Source organism: Lepidochelys olivacea, assembly GCF_965140295.1.
Source record: "Lepidochelys olivacea isolate rLepOli2 genome assembly, chromosome: 6".
In the NCBI taxonomy this organism is placed as follows: domain Eukaryota; kingdom Metazoa; phylum Chordata; order Testudines; family Cheloniidae; genus Lepidochelys; species Lepidochelys olivacea.
In genome coordinates, this window is record NC_140416.1 from 119,145,811 (window position 1) to 119,159,467 (window position 13,657).

The 13,657-nt window shown below is 44.1% G+C and overlaps 1 long non-coding RNA gene across 1 annotated transcript in view; it reads right to left on the minus strand.

The window, feature by feature from the left end:
- The window catches only part of LOC311521601, a 91,855-nt gene that overhangs the window by 20,978 nt on the left and 57,220 nt on the right, over positions 1 to 13,657 (minus strand). The window lies entirely within an intron of this gene.

Sequence of the window (13,657 nt, forward strand, 5' to 3'; positions counted from 1 at the left end):
TCCTGTTTATTTGCCTATATGGTCCCAGGTACCTTGTAGCACTTGGGTGACAAGGATCCTTCTGATTAGCACTCCTCCTTATTCTCATCACCCTTAGAACATGGATTCCCCAATTACCCTGCAAAGACCAAGAGTTCCAGCTAGCCAAGAACAGAATGTTATGTCTCAAAGGCATATTGCAAGGGTGGATGGGGAGACAGCCGTTGCCTGACCAGCAAGACCACAAATTGAGCAATCTAGATTTCTGGCAAGGCCATCGGTAGCCCTTGTTCCTATCAGAAAGAAAAGGAGCTGAAGAAACTGCCCCAATAACTTCTCCCAACTCTCTGGGGCCGCTGATTTTTCTAGAGAGCCATGCAAGATCTGAGTTGTTGAGAGTCCAAGAGAATTAGAGAATCTGGAGCCAGCCCTTGCAACTTGTCTGTATGGAAACACGATAAAGGCATCCTCTATGCTGCTGCTCATTCCTGTGAAGTGCCTTGTGATAAAATAGGAAGAGAAGCAGGGTCCCTTTTTCTGCCACAGGGCAGAAAGTAATGTTATGGGAGCCGACAGGAGAATGCTGTGTGACCTTGCGTAGGCCACCTGCAGACCTGTCACTAGGTCAAAATAATATTGAATACTAATGAACTAGGCAACAGGGTAAAGCTATTTTAGTCACACGGTGCTCAGATACCATCGCAATGGGTGCATAGAAAACCCTAGACAGAATAGTTAGAGATAGATGATCCTGTCGCGGCCCTTCTGATTGTGCATTGCCCTCAAAAGAAAATAAAGGGAAAGCAAGCTGGAAACTTTGTTCTTGTTTGTTTACTAGAACAACTTGGAAATCATGTGTTGTAAATTCACACCCTTCCCTCCCATCCCATGCTGAAATGATCATTTCAGCCATAAAATACAGTGAAATTTCATTTGCAGCATATGGCATTGGGGACGTACCAGTATATTTTCTTATGCAAGGGAAGAGAAGTATGGTTGGTTAGTCTCTAATACAGCTTAGTTGCGATTATATAGAACAAAGAAGTTAGTTACCATCAAAGATTTTAATGCCAGAAGGGACCATTATGCTCATCTAGACTCACCTACGCCATAGATCCTCGCCCAGTGATTCCTGCATCAAGCCTATCGCTTGTGGTTAAACTACAGCGTGTCTTTTAGAAAGACGTCCAATCCTGATTTAACTACTCCAAGAATCCCCCTGCCCCTTGGTGGGTACATTTGTTAAAGTAGATTTGGGTTCTCCCAATGGTTCATATATTTTAATTTAATCAGTAAGCTGTAGTTAGTATCTGAACGAGTGTAATCTTATCACGGTGTCGTCCCTTTGCAAGAAATGAATCATATGGATTAGAAGGGACTCTGAGTGGGTTTAGCTCAAACATATAAAGTGGAGGGACAGTGCCAAATGTGAGACCCCTTTCATAAACATTGACCTTTGAAGGTGTGTTGCCTAGTATATGTTGGCTAGCATCTATCTATCCATCTCATATTAATAATATATATGATACACCATCTATCTATCTATCTATCTATCTATCTATCTATCTATCAGTGTGCATTAAGCACCAATAATATTAAGCACACATATTGTAACAGTGATATCGCCTAAAATGGCCTAAACCATAGTCCTGTTCACTTATGCTAAGAATCCCATAATTCCTTACATTTGCTGAAGTAAGTATTTGGCATAAGCGGTTAGGAAACTTGTCAAAATCAAGATACATTCGTTCTATGTCTTAGTACAAACTAGGGAGGTACCTTCTCGGAGCAGTACCTGGAATGCTAGTATCCAAAACAAAGATAAGGAAGGAACAAGAACAAGAAGTTATAGAAGTGGGACAAACCAATGGGTTGGATTTTAATGACATGTACAGAGATGTATAACTTGTAAAATCATCATATAAATAATACCAGGTGAAATGTGTGTCTTGGAGAGCACACCTTCTGCATAACGGGAATGTAACATCGCTTCCCAGAGACTAGTATCGTACTGAACCTTTTCCCAGTACTGTATCATTATTGGCTTATAGCAGTAAACCTGACTGACATTGGTTATTTGGTCTCCTGGGTATACTTCATAACAAACCAAAGTGGGATCAAGCAATTGACCATACCATTTATCAACAGCAGCCTCATTATTCCAACATATTCTGAGCTGTTCTAGAGTTTGGATCATTAAGTTCCCTGCATCAGACTGAGGTAAGAGTAAAGCAAAAGACATGGATGCCTTTTAGCAGTGCAAGGCATCTATCTACACAAGACCCACAGAACACCTTTAACTGGATGATATTTTACAAACTTATACTTGATGCTGGTTTAAAAGTTGTTATACTTTAAAAATTAGAGTAGGAATCAAAATAATACTTAACTTTTATAGTGCTTTTCGTCAGCAGATTACAAAGCACTTTACAAAGGGGGTCAGTTTCATTAAGCCCATTTTACAGATGGGAAAACAGAGCCACACAACAGTGAAGTAGCTTGCCTAAAGTCACCCTGCTTGCTAGTGGTAAGAATAGAACCCAAGTCTTTTGAGTCCCCATCTAGTGCTTTATCTAGTAGGCCACACAGCCTCTCCCTAGCACTTCCTTTATGTTTTACATCATCCTACTTTGCTTTTTCATTTGTGTTTTAATTTAGGATATGTCTACACTAGAATTGTAAATCAACCTATATTCCCAGCCGCTCCTGCCATGAAATTGACAAGACAGCTAACAGCCGATGTTAGAGACATAGCGTCTATACAGACTCTGCGTCGCCCTAAACACAGCGACAGAAGCCCTATGCCTCTCATGGAGGTGGAGTTATTATGTTGCTGTAGCAGGGCACTTACATCAGTGGGAGGAAGACTGTAGTGTAGACACTTTAGGTCGGCATAAGTTGCCTTATGTTGATTTAAATGTGTAATGTAAACCAGCCCTTAGCTTACAAAATTCTACTGCCCTGCTTGAATGGGGGCAAGTAATATTGATTGGTGAATGAATAAAATATCAATTTCCCCACTACCATCTTTCTATTAGTAAAGGGTTGGTGTGTAGATTTTGTGGCTGGGCTGTTACATTTTCATTTTAATCATTATTATTATATGTATCACACTGGTGCCTAGGAGCCCAGTCACAGACCAGGACCCAATTGTGCTGGGAGCTGTATGAACACATGACAAAAGGACAATCCTTGCCCCAAGACCTTATGGTGTTGCAAGGCTGTTTTAAGTAACTTTTTTTCCTATCTCCAGATAGTTAATTCATGTTTTGAAAGTAGAGGCTGCATGACAGGAATTAGTTTGGTTTTCCATTTTTCTTATACATTTATTAAAAATAATCATATTTCAGTTTTTGCTTTAAGATTGGGATTTCATTTAAGAATGTGGGATCGTTCCCAACATTTATTTTATTTCAAAATAGACAGATGTCTGTTCTAAGAGAGAAAACCAGGAACAATCCCCATTCTGTGTAGAGGGAACGTCTCCCCAACTGGTAGAATCTTTCAAAATGGGTCAAATCTTTTAAAAGTGCAACCACTGTACCTTTTGGGGGTGCAAAGTAAGAATCATTTGTTCCATACCCCATTCATTTTCTCATTTTACAATGGATGCAGATTATTTCAAATCATTTCTCATTTTCTCATGGCCGATGTGCACAAAAAGCTTGAAGATGGTACATATGCTACATGATCCTGTTTTGGTTTTGCTCTCATGTTTATTTTCATCCTGAAATTAATTGCCCCATAATGTCTGATTGGCTTTATCAATTAGCATTTGCTGTAGGGAAATACGTTAGTGCCTAATAAAGCATAATGATTTTTTTTCTTATTTGCCAAGGGGGTTATTAATAAACGTCCCCACTGGGGTTAGAATGTGCTCTGGTGTTTGCTTTAGGGGAAACAAGGGATTGTAGGAAAATCCTAACCAAACTGAGCTATAATTAGAAAGAAAGTGTTAGCAATTAGAACTATGTGTTAGGCTGCGCCCACTGTAGTCAATAGCAAACCTCCCATTGACTTCAGCAGTAGCATGACCAGACTTTGTTTTCCACCTCCAGAAGGTCCTGAAGTGCTGGGTTTTCTTTTGTTTTTAGCTATAATGAGAAATATTGCATTGTTTGGCCTTGCCCATCTCAGAGCATGAAAGCATTTGCACACTGGGTAAAATCCTGACCGGGGCGCCAGAACAAGGGGGCCAAGGAGCCATGGCCCTCCCACTTTTGAAAGTGGACGGGCCTGGCCCATCCATTTTTCACCATGAGCCCCGCCCTCTGCCCCTCCTTTTCCCCCTGAGGCTCCGCCCCCAGCCAGGCTGGAAGCTGGAGCCAGGCCCAGGAAGCCCAGACAGCTGTGGGGAGCCACAGACCCTCCACCTACCCTGGCCGGGAGGTCTGCGGGGGTGGGGACACAGGCCAGGGGCTGCTCTGAGGCCCCCCACCCCAGGCAGGTGGAGGGACCCGGGCTCCCGGAGGTGAGTCTGATGCATCCCTGGGAGCAGCCCGTGCATGGGAAGAGGAAGTCCCATCCCCCTGCAGCCCAGCTGGGTCTAGCAACTTGAGCCAGGTGCATGGTAGGAGCCACCAGTCAGGGTGTCCCCAACCCTGCCCATCCCCAGCTCCAGGAGCACCTCAATCGTCAGTGAAAGGGACAGAGAGTCCAGCCCTGCCCCACAAGGCAGCGATTTGCATCTCCCCTGGCTGCTCCCGACGTCTGAACCAGATCCGGCCCTGCAACTGCTGCCTGGGAGGGGCATGTGAATCAATTTTTCTGCAGGGAAAGAGTAAAATCTGCAGCGCACATTAATTCTGCACTTGCGCAGTGGTGCAGAATTACCCCAAGAGTAAAACTTTGCATTGTAAACCTTTACTTAGAAAAATCAGTATAAATATTAGATATTGAGGGTCTTACTTGTTGGTGGGTCCATTATCCACTTGTCTTAGGACCCAGTGGTGGGAGAAAGCATAGAATCACAGAATCATAGGCTTGGAAGGGACTTCAAGAGGTCATCTAGTCCAGTCCCTTGCACTCATGTCTGGAGCGAGTATTATCTAGACCATTTCTGACAGGTGTTTGTCTAACCTGCTGTTAAAAATATCCAATGATGCAGATTCCACAGCCTCCCTGGGCAATTTATTCCAGTGCTTAACCACCCTGATAGTTAGGCTGGGCATTAGGAAAAACTTCCTAACCTCCCTTGCTGCAATTTAAGCCCATTGCTTCTTGTCCTGCCCTCAGAGGTTAAAGTGAATCATTTTTCTCCCTCTGTCTTGTAACAACATTTTATGTACTTGAGAACTATTATCATGTCCCCTCTCAGTCTTCTCTTCTCCAGACTAAACAAACCCAATTTTTTCAATCTTCCCTCATAGGCCATATTTTCTAGACCTTTAACCATTTTTGTTGCTCTGCTCTGGACTGTCTTCAATTTGTCCACATCTTTCCTGAAATGTGGCTCCCAGAACTGGACACAATACTCCAGCTGAGGCCTAATCAGCATGGAGTAGAGCAGAACAACTACTTATCGTGTCTTGCTTACAGCACTGCAGCTAATACATCCCAGAATGGTGTTTGCTTTTTTTACAACAGGTTACACCGTTGACTCATATTTAGCTTGTGGTCCGCTATGACCCTCCCTAAACTGGAGCCAGTTGTTATGGCTCCTACTGCAATTTGTTGCAGCCTCGGGGTTGCCCTTTTTTCTCCTGTCTTTGTTTCAATTTTTGGTGGTTTCGGCTCCGTTGCGACAAGATCCTTTCCCCTTCACACCTATGTCCCCAACTCCGTAAGGCTCCGATGGAGATTTCTTGCCCTGTGGAGAATGAGAAGCAGTAGAAACTATTGTTGATTTCTCAGACTAGGGGTTTCCCAGGCTACTATCAGAGCCTGGTTTACTTTCAGTAGACGGGTTGAATATCTTTGCCGAGGGGGGGTCTTGGCTCATATTCACTGGCTTTGATTGCAGGAAAAAAAAAAGCAGCCGTCACATTGGCTTTGCTATATTGGCTCTGGATTTAAATGCCCCAATGCGGGAAAATGAAGCAGTTAACAGAGTTGCATAGCAATGCTAACTCATCCCCATAGCTTGTGCTTGGGTTGATTGTGCTCGATGCAGCAGTCAGTGGGAGAAGTTTTGTGGCCTCTGTTATTCAGGAAGTCAGACTAGATGATCACAATGGTTCCTTCTGGCCTTAAATTCAATGAAGCTATGAATCCTATTTATTGGGTGGGTAATACACTTGCCCCTAAAGACATTAATACACCTCTACCTAGATATAACGCGGTCCTCGGCAGCCAAAAATTTTTTACTGCATTATAGGTGAAACCGCGTTATATCGAACTTGCTTTGGCCTCGAGCATTTCCGTTATTAATAGTCACTTCCCGCCCCCTGACTGACCCCCTCAGAATCCCTGACCCATCCAACCCCCTCCGGCTCCCTGTCCCCTGACTGCCCTGACCCCTATCCACACCCCCACCCCCTGACAGCCCCTCTGGGACTCCCACACCCTATCCAATGCCCCTGTTCCCCATCCCCTGACTGCCCCGCCCCCAGAACCTCCAAACCATCCAACCCCCTCTGCTCCCTGTCCCCTGACTGCCCCTCGAGACCCTCTGCCCCTTATCCAACCCCTCAGCCCTGGCCCGGCACCCTTAACACGCCGCTCAGAGCAGTGTGTAGGAGCCAGACCCGCTGACGGTTGCTCCGCCGGAGCATGCAGCCCCACCCCCCGCAGAGCGCTGCTTTACCACGCTCTATCCGAATTTGTGTTTTATCGCGTCGCGTTGTATCAGGGTAGAGGTGTATCTTAAGGACACATTTGGAATAGAAAAAACAGCATATGTGCAATGCAGCTAAATCATTTCCTAGCTTCTGTGCACTTAAAATTGTGACCTTCCATTTAACCGTTTGTCTTTCCATGTTTTTTTCAAGGAAAATAAAGACCAGTTGATGATGCTGAGCTATTCGGCTTAAGGAGATTACGAGCACCTGGACTTGCAGAGTTTACAAGCTCAGTTGGTTGCACCTGTGGAGTCTGTAAGGCACAGAATATACTCTCGCGGGGCTGGACCATGCCTTGTAGGCAAAGGCCTGTATTGGGGGCAGTGAAGAGCTAGGACGTTGCTCTGCCTCAGCTCTTAGGCATGCCAAGGCAGCAAACCGACTATTGCAAGGCTTCATGGATTTGGCTTTTTGCCCCACATGTAGCTGGCCAGCTCTGCAAGGGGCAGCAGAGCCTTTGGCCTTGACTGCTCCCAGACATCTCCGTGACCCTAAGGGCATCATGTACCCACCCCAATGATGGATTACCGAAAGGGTTCATGCCCAGGAGCCCCAGACAATTTGGGGCCTCTGGAAAAATCTCCCCCTGCATGGCCCCAGGGCTGGAGAAGCTCTCACTGTCCGCTCTGACCCCGGGGCCACAGCAGGGGCACAGAGCTTCTCCGGACTGGGTGCTGCAGCGGGGGTGGAGGAGCAGAAAGGAGCGGGCAGGGCCGCAGGGAAAGGGGAAGAATGGGGAGAAGCTGTGAGTGGAATGGGGGCAGGGCTACAGGGGAAGGGATGGAATGGGGCAGGGCCATGGGCAAAATGAGGGCGGAGCCAAAGGGAAGGGCAGGCCAGAGGCGGGGTCTCAGGGGGAAGAGGCGAAATGGGGTCGGGGACACAGTGGACGGGGTGAGGCAGGGCCATGGTTCCAGTGCCGGGGCCCCTTCCCTTACTCTGGCCCACGGCCCCAGGAGACCTTGACCTGCCTCTGAACCACACAGGAATAGACAGAGAACAGCATTTTGTGCAGAGACTACAGTTCTGCTTGGCCTGTTGTAGGAAGGGGACTATTGGCCTCCATGGGTCACCCACATAAGGATGAGGCAGAATTTAGCTGACAGTGGTCTTGGATCCACAAGAAAGTAGGGTCCTGCCAAACTGAGGAGCTCCAAAGGGGGATAAGCTCTCTCCTGTGGAGCGGGTGGGCTCCACAACCACAGGGGCCGGTTCCACAGCCCAAAGGAGTCGATGGCACCTTAACAGCATTCCCCGTGATCTCCCCGCACTTCAGCTTCCTCTCCAGAGTGGAAATTCCAGTTGAAATTTCTCAGCTGGTTCCCCGTGGCACTATGTTTTGTACAGAGCAGTAAGTCTGGTTCTTGGGGTTACTGGTTTTCCAACAGAAATAATGGATACCGATAGAAACTGGATGTATTTCAGGAACACGAGGGCTCCTACATGCTGGTCAGTGCACATACACCTACACTCTGAACAGACATAACAGACTGGAAGTCAAGTAGAATCTCCGAGGTCTGACACCAGAGTTACAAACATTTCAGAGTTACAAGCAACCTCCATAGCTGAGGTGTTCAGAGCTCTGAGGTTCTACTGTATTACTATTGCCATTTTGGGGAGCTGGGGGGGGCAATGGAAATACAGAGAGATCATCTGATTGGTTTAATCTAAAACTTTTTGTGAGCCTGCATCATTTGCCTAAGGTCACAAACGAAGTCTGTTGCAAAGCCAAGAACTGAACCCGTATTGCCTAATTCTCACAAGACCATCCTCCTTTGGGAAATAAAATCCTGATTCCAGCCAAGTCAATGGCAGAACTCCCGTTGACTTCAGTAGAGCCAAGATTTCACTCTTGAGGTCTACTAGAACTTCTGCCAGGGGTCTTGGGCCAAAACTAGAAATTGCGGTTGCAGTTTAGAGTCTTAACCTCTGAAAAGCTTTGATTATAGAGACAGGTGAAGGTTTGACTGGATCTGATTTCCTCATCCCTAGTTTGGTGTGAACATGGACATGTCACCTCTGGACAGATACCTCTTTAGTCACCCTTTCTTAGTATTTTTAATTTCTTTAACTGTCACAAACAGTTATACATTAAAACAATTGGATGATTTAAATTTACAAGCATTTTTGAACCCTAGAAACCTGTGGTTGAAAATAGAGCTGCTGGTTGAATTTCCCCCACTCCACCTAATGTATAAAAATATCACCAAGCTTTTCAGCTACCAGCATTTTCTTAACCACCACAAAAAATCGTACAACCCATTTTAGATGCTTTGACATAGTCTTTAATTTTCGCTCACAACTGTGGCAATTAGAAAGTGTACTTAATGGAGTGTCATGTTAATTGTGGCAGGGTTAACCAATTTCTCCATTTAATTGTCAATTGATTAACCTATTGAAATGTTAAGTGACTCAGTTTCCTTCCAGAGCAAACAGTAGCAACATATTGTAGCTTCATCAGCTGGAGGGAATACTCATTTGCCCAGACTCAATGTGCTGGTATTTCTCTACACCTCCCTGAGCTTTTAATTAGATGAGCCAATTTTACATGTATTTGTCTGCGGGAAAGGTTATCAGTGCTTCAGCTGACCTGCAGAGACAAGGTTGAGCCTAGCAGCCTTAATAGAAAAGGTTTTCAGCTATGACTGTTGTACTTGATTGCATTGTAATGGTAATTAACTGGAGACTTTGCCTTCCTCGCTGTTTTTTTGTAGTTCTAACTATGCAATGAGATGTTTCCTCTGTCATATATATGCACTTATTAAGCACTCACTGGATTCTAATATGCATGCAAATAGTCAAGAGTTTCTTAAGGCTAATACTCTACTATGTAGATTGTGGTGCCATTAAGTCACTGCAAATATAGTAGCCTGCAGCACATTTGTAAGGTGGTTGTTTTTTTTAAAAAAAAAACATGGGATGGGAACTTCTTTATTTTCATGATATCTTATTGCCCAGAGGATCCACAAAGTATAAAATACATATTGACAGATTTACATTAAAAAATGAGACGGAAGATGGCTTAGTTTTTTGGTTTGGTGTTTTTCTTAAGAGAAGATTCAGATTTTTGGTGCAGTTTTCTACATTCATGTGGAATTTATTATCATTTCCCCACATTTCTATTGGCGGAGGGCTTTAAAGCCCTCGGCATCGCCTGTCTTTCTGCATGTTCTTTTTACAGTACAGCACTGTCGTTTAATTATGAGACAATCCGCCACAACTGAGCAAGCATGATCATCCTTGATAATGTTGGTAGCGAGCAACTGAGACAAAATGATTACAAACCTATGTTGCCCTCAATAGTCCTTTAGAGGATTTCTCTCTTAATAGTTCTGGCTCATTCATGTTTGGTTCAGCACATTTGTTCTTTCAAAGAAGGCGTAGATTAGAAGAGTTTCAGGGTAGGTTAATAACTCAACTGAAAATGGCTGCTTGCATTGTCAAAGCATGTTCCTGCAGTTGCTTGGTGCTTTCTTCAGTTCTGCCTCTCTGCAGCTTTGGCCCAGTTGGTAAACAGCTTAAGTCCAGACATCTTTTCATTCTCTGCGCAGCGGATTGAAATAAAAATGCATATAAGTGGCGACTGACTGGCGCTAGCCTAACAATAGCCTGTAACATTATGCATGGGTATTTACATAGGAATAAGGCCTTAGTAAAGAAGATAGGGGCAATTAATGACTAGGGCCACACATATAAGGAAAGTTTGTCCAATCCTTTCTTCAATAAAGATCTTTTGTAAAGTGCTATGGAAACTCATGGAGGCCCCCAAACAGATTAAGAGTGGGACTTTTGTGGTGTTGGGTTTTTTTTAACTTTAAGTTAAAGGGGCCAAATTTTTAAAGCTAAAATTTAACTTTTCTACCATTAGGTTGTTTTTGAATCTATTTTGTACATCTCTTTTAGGTCATGGGGAGTGTTTAATAAAGGAATAAATATAGCAGCGTGTCTGGCTTAGAAGGGCAGTGGAATTAAAAGAAGCTAAGCAAAGCAGTTGCAAGACCCCGGCTATTCTCATTACTATATGTTTGAAATTTACGCTGATTTGTACGTATTTAGGACCTGATTCTGATTTCACTTATACCAGGGAAACTACCCTCTATTTATGCCAATTTATGAGATAAAGAGACAGTCCTTTAGGATTTTTATCTCTCTTTTTTTCCCCTTCCCCCTTTTAAATGTACTTAGCAATTAAATAACACTTTTAAAAAGAGAGAGACAGAGGAAAAAAATCTTAATGACTTGGATCTTGATCTTGGTTATTCCTCTGTGCATATGGAATGACTTCAAGGGGAGCTGCCGCATGCACATATCTGAGGGCAGAATTTAGCCGCCAAGTCCAATCTAGTTCCCACGGGGCTGGTGAGGGCAGATTGGGCCCTAGGGGATTTAATATCAGGTGTCACAGCTATGAATAAGAGAGAGACCCTGGCTCTACGTGGGGGGATTTTTGCACCAGTGCAAACCCCCAACACAGATATGCTGCACTCCTGGAAAACAGTGAGCTTCCACAAGTGACTTACCCTGCTTTGCACCAGTGCAGTGTGTCTATAGTAGGGTTTGCATGAAGCTGGTGCAAATTTCCCTGGTTTAAACAAGTCCACATTCATGGAGGCACATCAGCACCCAAAGATTCACAAGTGATTCTACTACTATTATTAGTGGTGTTTATTATGGTAGTGTCTAAGGATCAACCCAGAACGGGGCCCCATTGTGCTAGGCGCTGTACAAACACAGACAGGTAGACCGTACCTGCCCCAAATTGCTTACAGTGTAGGCAGACAAGGCAGAAACAGAGCAGGGTGAGGGGCTGTAACACAAGCAGAGTGACAATGTGATGGCAGCAATCGTCACGTTAGTTGCACGATTATAAATAAACAAAGAAAAGTAACAATAGGAGAATTAGGGGTGGGATTCTCCCACTTGCCTAAGTGATTTCGGAACACAAAACTGAATGACTTGCAAGGGAACGTGTGGACTTTGGAAAATCCATCCTTGGGATTTTGGTAGATCTCATGCTGCTTCTCTAAGGGTCAAGCTGTGAGCTCTTTACTCACTTTCATGAGCCCTTATTCCTATTGCCTGCCATGGGGCTGCTTGCGTGAGAAACTGAGCATCAAGATGAGTAAGCCCTAATCTGACCCTACCCTTATAGCTACACTAGAGAGAGGAGCTATACCATGGAGTTGCTTTAGCAATGTAAAGAGAACTAGTGGAAAAGCTCACAGGAACCATTTAATTAGCCCCATAGCAACCTTCTCTGAGTCTGTATCCAGATATTTAAGCAGTTTTCCTTGTAGTTTCACCTGTCTCCATGGAGCTGGCAATGTTCTTGTTTTTATCAGTCTGCAGAGGCAAATCTGTAGATGGTTTTACTCATATTATGGTACCATTACAACACCTGTAGTTTGAATATACCATGCCAATTGTTTTCTTGTATTCTCATAATTATCGGCTCCCATCCACAGTCAAACACACTGTGCTGCTCTGACCGGCGATGGCTTTGGCTTATACAGCACCTTTTTCAACTGTTTATCAAAAGAGCAATAGCACTGAGTGAATAAATATCTTATTGGCATGACAGCGGGGCACCTATGATATATTCAGAGGGCCACATCTTCCGCTGTGTAAATTGGTGCAGTTTCATTTACTTCATTTACGCCAGGATCTGGTCCCAGAATATCTCTTTCCTGACTTATGTTCAGAAAGAGATTTTTTTACAGCAGAATGTAACTCCGAAAGCTAGCCCCTATCATGTTCCTTATCTTCTAGAAATAATTTTAAAACCACTCCCCTGTGGCAACTAATTCCTAAAATGCCATGTGTACATTGACGGGGGGGAAATACATGTTAATAACTCAAATGTGTGGTTCTCATGAAAGAAACGTGTGTGTGGCAGAGAATGCCACTCTGCTTCAGCCCTGAAAAGCTACAGAAATCAATGCCTCATTCAAGGCTATTGATCAGCACTAAATTAATTAGACTTCAAGGCTTATGGCAGTTGATAAGACAACTTGTTAATTTAGTCAATGATAGTGTTTTCCCTAAAGCAGCAAATACCCTCTTGCTCAGAAAAGACATCTCAAACACGAGCAAAGAGAGTGTGTTTTGTTGGTTTTGCTTCTGCTAAAAACTCACTTATACATTTAAATGAAGACTAGAATTATAGGGGAAGATAGTTTTATTTACTCCTGTTGGTGTTCTCTTGCTCTAATATGGTGTCGCTACCCTCTAATGTGATTTACTAGGGCTACAGCATACATTTGGTGTCTGCGACTCCAATCCTGTTATTCCGTTGACTGTGCTGTTCGTTTGGAAAGGGGAACACTTTCCAAATGTGCAGGGTTGCTTGTTTTTTTTAAGTGGCAAGTATGGCTTTTGCTTCTCATTTAAACCTGTAACAGTGATGTTCATAGTCCCTGACAAAGACACTGGCCCCGTTGGTTATGCAAACTGTGACTGGAATGAAGGTATCCCAGAATGCTCTAAACATGGGGCAGTACTTCCTGCTGGCTGGGAAGAACAAAAGGACAAAGCACGAGGAGTGTAGGGGTCCCACCAACAGCCCTTGGAGGCAACAGTCTGCTATCAGCAGTACTCCAACCCTGTGAGAATGCTAATAAGCCAGTGAAGAGCCCAGCTTTCCTGCCATAATTCTATAGTGCAGTTGAGGACCCCATAGTGTTCACTAAATAAAGACAACTAATTGAGAATTTTTTGCACATTTTGCTCAGTGGACTTGTTGTTCACTCAATTCATTGGGGAGAATGTACCCCTCCTGACAACAGGGGTTGATTGTTTTGGCAGCCTCCATGTTACTGCTATTTCCCGGGTCTAGGGCTGACTTTCAAAGTATGACAAAAATGTTTAATTTTGATTTTTTTAATTATGTCGCTGGGAAT